Below are 7,371 nucleotides of genomic sequence, written 5' to 3'. Positions count from 1 at the left end.
CTATGTGTCTGTGATTGTATTTCTTTTTTGCATATTATTTTGCTCTTTGGCCCATATTTTGATATGGATGCCACCATAGCATTTTGTGTATGTGCATATGTATTCCCACTTAATGTCACATTTTTCATGTCTTTACATATTCTTATTTTTGTTTGTTTTTGAGACAGAGGCTCGCTCTGCTGCCCACGCTGGAGTGCAGTGGTGCAATCTCAGCTCACTGCAACCTCTGCTACCCGGGTTCAAGCGGTTCTCGTGCCTCAGTCACGTGAGTAATTGGGATTACAGGCATGTGGCACCATGCCCTGCTAATTTTTGTATTTTTAGTAGAGATGGAGTTTCACCATGTTGGCCAGGCTGGTCTCAAACTCCTGACGTCAAGTCATTCGACCACCCCGGCCTCCCAAAGTGCTGGGATTACAGGCGTGAGCCACCGTGCCCGGGCTCTCTCTTTATTTCTATACATAGCTTTTCACGTTATATTATATTTATATGTTGTTTATATCTGTATTTCCTCTTTCATTAGAGAAAAGGTACTACATCTTCATGGTGTCTACAATATCTGGCAGTTTTTGGAAGTCAAGCGTGAGCTTAGAGCATAGACTGGTGGGATTCTCAAAGAAGAGGGCAAATGGAAGAGAAACGTCAGTTATTTTTGGATCAGTCTTTAATTCATCATGACAGGTTAGGCATTAGTTGTATTTCTTGCTAATTTTGTAGAAGACTTATTAACAAATCCTACATTAGGTAAATGGTTTTGAAAGTTGAGTTAATCATAATGGTGTTTGACCTAGGACTATTTTTAGGCCCTATTTATCTTAATATCGAATAATGAAGCAACTTCCCCTTTAGATATAGACAGAAAACATCAAAGCCACCACACTACCTGGCTGGACTTATCCTAGTAATAAAATCAAAACTGAGCTAGTTCTCTCGCTTTCATTGTAATAATTGTCCTTGTGGTTGTGAGGAATCTAGATGAAAATTACATGGTCTGTTCTATAGCCATAGCTGTACCTACATTCAGAAGACAGACAAAAGTTGCTGTGTTTGAAGAGATCCTTCATTAAGGGATCAGACAGAGATTACTTTGAGACATATTCTAAGTTTAGCTTTTCTGCAGGGTTGCCATTAACAGAAATAAACTACAGAGTTAATTTTTTTTTGTTTTTGATACAGTCTAACTCTCACCCAAGCTGGAGTGCAGTGGCGCAATTTCAGCTCACTGCAACATCTGCCTCCCAGGTTCAAGCAGTTCTCCTGCCTCAGCCTCCTAAGCAGCTGGGACTACAGTCACGTGCCACTATGCCTGGCTAATTTTTGTGTTTTTAGTAGAGATGTGGTTTCGTCACATTGGCCAAGCTGGTCTCTAATTCCTGACCTCAGGTAATCCACCACCTCGGCCTCCCAAAGTGCTGGGATTACAAGCGTGAGCCACTACGCCTGACCCAGAGTTAACTTTTTAAAAAAGTTTTTATGAACTTAAGTCTTGTGATGTTTGAAATAATGGATTCAATTTAGACATCAAATTCCAAAAGTTAACTAAGAGCAGCTGGGCGCGGCGGCTCACACCTGTAATCCCAGCACTTTGGGAGGCCGAGGTGGATGGATCACCTGAGATCAGGAGTTCCAGACCAGCCTGGCCAACATAGTAAAACCCTGTCTCTACTAAAAATACAAAAATTAGCCGGGCATGGTGGCACGTGCCTGTGGTCCCAGCTACTTGGGAGGCTGAGGCAGGAGAATTGCTTGAACCTGGGAGGTGGAGGTTGTGGTGAGCCGAGATTGCGCCACTGTACTCAAGCCTGGGCTAAAAAGCGAGATTCCATCTCAAAAAAAAAACACGTTACTAAGAGCAACTCTGGGCCAGGCATGGTGGCTTACACCTGTAATCCCAGCATTTTGGGAGGCCAAGACGGGCGGATCACTTGAGCCCAGGAGTTCAAGACCAGCGTAAGCAACAAAGCAAAACCCCTGACTCTACAAAAAATTAAAAAATGAGCAAGGCATGGTGGTGCATGCCTGTAGTCCCAGCTACTGGAGAGGCTGAGGCAAAAGGATCACTTGAGTACAGGAGGTTGAGGCTGTGTAATGAGCCGTGTTCACACCATTGCACTTCAGCCTGGGCAACAGACTGAGACCCTGTCTCAAAAAAAAACCAAAACCAAACCAAAGCAACAAACAAAAAACAAGAGCAACTCTGCTTCTGTACACTTTTTTTTTTTTTTAGTAGTGACATGATCTATGTTGCCCAAGCTGGTCTTGAGTTCCTGGGTTCAAGCCATTCTCCCACCTTGGGCTCCCAAAGTGCTAGGATTACAGGCATGAATCACCATGCCCAGCCCTTCTGTATACTTTTCACAGTGTACCCTTTTGTGTTTTTTAAAATGTTTGTGTATACATTTATTGTGAATTTTTTAAAAACGTGTAATTAAGGCCAGGTGCGGTGGCTCATACCTGTAATCCCAGCACTTTGAGAGGCCGAGGTGGGTGGATCACCTGAGGTCAGTAGTTCGAGACCAGCCTGGCCAACATGGTGAAACCCCATCTCTACTAAAAATACAAAAAAAAAAATTAGCTCGGCGTGGTGGTGGGCGCCTGTAATCCCAGCTACTGGAGAGGCTGAGGCATGAGAATCACTTGAACCCAGGAGGCGGAGATTGCAGTGAGCCAAGATCACGCCACTACACTCCAGCCTGGGTGACTGAGTGACTGTCTCAAAAAAAAAAAAAAAAAAGTAATTAAATTCTGTCATGATATATCATCATTACCCTTTTTGAACTTTTAAAATTTTTTATCTTTAGAGGTAATTCATATAATGTTCTTCAATAGATAAGTGCTTTTCTGTCAATATATCTTGGAGAACACACCATATCAGTATTTAAAACTCATTCTTTTAAGCACTGACAAGATATTCTTATAGATGTGTACCACGCTTAATGAATTGAGCTCTTGTGGATGAGAGTTTAATTTGTTTCTAATCATTTGCTATTTAATAGTACAGTCAGCATCTTTAGGATTAAGTATCTAGAATTAGAACTACTGTGTTGAAGAGGCTATTGCATTTAAATTGTTTTTTTTTCTTTTTGAGACGGAGTCTTGCTTTGTTGCCCAGGCTGGAGTGCAATGGCGTGATTTCAGCTCAACGCAACCTCTGCCTCCCAGGTTCAAGCAGTGCTCCTGCCTCAGCCTCCTGAGTAGCTAGGATTACAGGCGCACGCCACCATGCCCAGCTAATTTTTGTATTTTTTTTAGTAGAGACGGGGTTTCACCATGTTGGCCAGGCTGGTCTTGAACTCCTGACCTTGTGATCTGCTCGCCTTGGCCTCCCAAAGTGCTGGGATTACAGGCGTGAGCGACCGCGCCCGACCTACATTTAAATTTTAAATAAAAGTTTGCTAAATTGTTCTCAGTAGAGGTTATATTAATTTATAATTATACCAACATGGAGAGTTTGTTTCCTGCAAAATAGCCAATAATTTATCAAACCTTTGAATCTTTGTCAATTGAATAGTTAAAAATGATTATCTCATGTTTATACATTTTTATCTTATTGTGAAGTTCAGCACCTTTTCATGTGTTTAAGAACTTTTAATTTTCTGTTGTTTATATGGTCTTCCCATTACCATTTTAGCTATTTGTTTTTATTTTCTTTTCAGAGTTTTTGCTTATAAAATTTTATTTACAGTCAATTCTCATTATTGTGGAATCTGTATTTGTAAAGGTACCTACTTGCTAAAATTTATTTGTAACCTAACATCAATACTCATGGCAGTTTCATGGTTTTTCATGGACATACACAGAGGTGAAAAATTTGAGAACCTTACCCAGATATTCCCAGCTGGGGTTGAACAGTGCTCAGTTTTTTGTGTAGCTTTCTTACCATAAACAAGTGTCCTTTTCGAAAGCAGTTTATATAGTTCTACATTTTTCACATTTTTGTGCCTTCTGTTTGTGATTTTACTGTTTAAAGTGATTCCCAAGCATTGTGCTGAAGTGCTATATAGTATGGTATTCCAAGGTGCATGCGGGCTGTGAAGTGCCTTAGAGAATACATATGTTAGATAACCTTTGTTTAAGCATGAGTTATACTGTTGGGTGGGAGTTAGATGATGATGAGTCATCACTATTTATTATTATATTTTTTGAGATGGAGTCTCACTCTGTCACCCAGGCTGGAGTGCAGTGGCATAATCTCGGCTCACTGCAACCTCCTCCTCCCGGGTTCAAACGATTCTCCTGCCTCAGTCTTCCCAGTAGCTGGGATTATAGGCACCCGCCACTGCACCTGGTGTAATTTTTGTATTTTTAGTAGAGGTGGGGTTTTACCATGTTGGGTAGGCCGGTCTTGAACTCCTGACCTCAAGTGATCCACCCACCTTGGCACCCCAGAGTGCTGGGATTACAGGTATGAGCCACCATGCCAGGTCTATATTTATTAAATAATGTGTCTTTAAACAGAAACAGATATAAAACAAGATTATGTATTTATAAGTTGATGAAAATGTGACCAAAGGCTTACAAGAACCTAACCCTGTATTTCTATTAGGAGCAATGGCTCAGTATTCACTAATTTGCGTGTTTGTGGCAACTTTATAGAACATAACTACCTCAAGTAATGAGAATTGACTGCATTCTTTTTCAAGTCATCTTATAAATAATTTACAGAAGAATAAAGGGATGGTAAAAATTAAAATGGTTAGCAATTTTAATGAGAATCCAAATATAGGAGACCCACATTTTTTCCCATATTTTCCCAGTTTTGAATGTTTATGTATACCTAAAAGGCATTACATCCTTTGAAAGCAGCTGTTCATTATGCATGAATCTGGAACATACCTACCTTTAAATACGGATTTTGGATTTCAAATGCATCTCTACTATGTTCTACCTTATTATTTGTATTCTTCATGAACTCACTTTGTCAAAATGCAGTACTTTTTGTTTTTTAATTTATTTTTATTTTTTGTAGCAATAGGGTCTCACTGTGTTGCCCAGGCTGGACTTGAACATCTGGCCTCAAGTGATCTTCCTGCCTTCCAAAGTGCTGGGGATGGTAAGGCATCAGCCACCGCACCTGTCCAAACTGCAATACTTTTGAAAACTTCAGGGCTCATAGTTTTGTTAAAGTGATAGATGATGGCTATATTCTTTGTTACAGAACAGCAAAACATTTTTGTTTTTACATTTATAAATACCAATTAGAATGACTTTCAGTAGATTGGTTTTCATTTTTCACATCATCTTTACCTTCCTGTTACTTTGTATACATATCTGTCTTCCATACTTGTCCACTTACAAACTTTTTCAAGTAAATTCTGGTGTACAAGCATAAAAGATGAAAGAACGTTGTCACATGGTCACTTGTCCTTTTAGCAATTATGCGATGATTCAACTGTTCTAGGTACAACTAGAGGGAGAGTATCCCAGGCAAGGGAGATAACAAATAGGCCCTAAGACACAAGTGTATTTAACATGTTTGGGGAACAACAAGGAGTTAATCGTGGCTGGAGTGGAAGTGAGGAGAGATTAGGAGATGGAGCTAAGAGAGGTCGTCAAGGGTCAGGCCATGTGTCAGCGATAGTAAGGTCTTTAGCATTTACTTTAAGCTGGGAGTCCATTGAAAGGTTTTGAACCCAAGGTATAGCATGATCTGACTTATAGAAAGAGACTTCTGATTGCTGTGTTGAAAATACACCATAGGTTTGAAGGGAGGAAGCAGGCTGACTAGTTAGAGCCAGTGTGGGTAGTGGTGGTTGGATCTGAGTATATTTTCCAAGTGGAGCCACCAGGATTTTCCAGTAGATTGATTACATGTGGTGTATGAAAGAGGAGTGTCAAGTATAACTCCAAGATTTTTGGCTTATGCAACTGGAAAAATAAAGTCAGAATTTAATGAGATGGAGGTCTGCATAAGGAGTACTTTTGTGGCAGGAAAGAAATTGGGTTTTGAACATGTGAAAGTTGAGATACCCATTAATAGAAGTTGGATGTGAATAAAGAGTACAGGCCAGGTGCAATGCCTCATGCCTGTAATCTCAGCACTTCGGGAGGCCAAGGCAGGAGAATCATGTGAGCCCAGGAGTTCAAGACCAGACTGGGCAACAAAGTGAGACCCCGTCTATATTATAAAATAAAAAAATAGTTCAGAGGAGAGGTCTGGGCTGGAGATGGAAATGTAGAAGTTAGTAAATTTAAAGCTGTTCAACTAGAGGAGATAGCTGAGGAAGTGCATTCAAATAGAGAAGATGTCAGAGGACAACTTTGGGGTTCTCTCAGCGGTTAGAGATCGGATATGAGGAAAAACAGTGCAGGAGACTAAGAAGGAGCTCTCATTGAGTTAGGAAAATCAAGAGGGATGCCCTGTAAGCCAAATGAAGGCAGTGTTTTGAGGAAGAGGGGTGAGGGCCATATGAAAGCCAATAGGTCAAATGCTGCTAATGGGTCAACTAAAGTGAGGACTGAGAAGTATTCACGAATTTAGCAATGTGGAGCTCATTGGTGACCCTCATAAGAGCTGTTTTGGTGGAATGGAGGAGGTAAAATCCTGGAGGAAGAGAATATAAGAATGAGAGAACAGTTGACAGTGCATGTAAACAACTCTTTCACGGAACTTTGTATTTCTGAATTTTTGTTTATTTGGATATTAATCATATCTGATATAGCTTTATTTTAGTAAGGTTTGTTTTTGTGGAACTTCAGTTGTGTATACACATATGTGTGTGTATGTATGTGCGTATGGTGTTTTGATGTAAAATTTATTATTGTGGGTCATGGTTAAAAAAAAAGCTCGAGAATAAGGAGTTAGATCAAGAAATAGAAGGAATGTTGACATAAGAAGTTGTGGATATAGGAGATTCTACCATGTGGACACAGTGGAAGGATTTAGGGAGTTGGAGCAGGTTGGGATATGTGATCAGAAAGCAGGAGTTTAGCTCTCTCACTTGCCCCTGCTTTTACCATGTGATGTGTCTGCTACCCCTTCACCTTCCACCATGACTGTAAGCTTCCTGAGGTCTCCCTAGAAGCCAAACAGATGCCAGCACCATGCTTCCTGTGAAGCCTGCAGAACCATGAGCCAATTAAACCTCTTTGTAAATTACCCAGTTTGAGGTATTTCTTTATAGCAGTGCAAGAATGCCCCAATACAGAAAATTGGTACCGAGAAGTTGAGCATTGCTATAAAGATACCTGAAAATTTGAAAACAGCTTTGGAACTGGGTAATGAGTAGTGGTTGGAAGAGTTTGCAGGGCTCAGAAGAAGACAGGAAAATGAGGGTAAGTTTCGAACTTTTTTTTTTTTTTTTTTGAGATGGAGTCTTGCTCTGTCACCCAGGCTGGAGTGCAGTGGCGTGATCTTGGCTCACTGCAACC

Source organism: Pongo abelii, chromosome 4 (genome assembly GCF_028885655.2).
Source record: "Pongo abelii isolate AG06213 chromosome 4, NHGRI_mPonAbe1-v2.0_pri, whole genome shotgun sequence".
Taxonomy (NCBI): Eukaryota; Metazoa; Chordata; class Mammalia; order Primates; family Hominidae; genus Pongo; species Pongo abelii.
Note: the sequence above shows the minus strand (reverse complement) of the source record.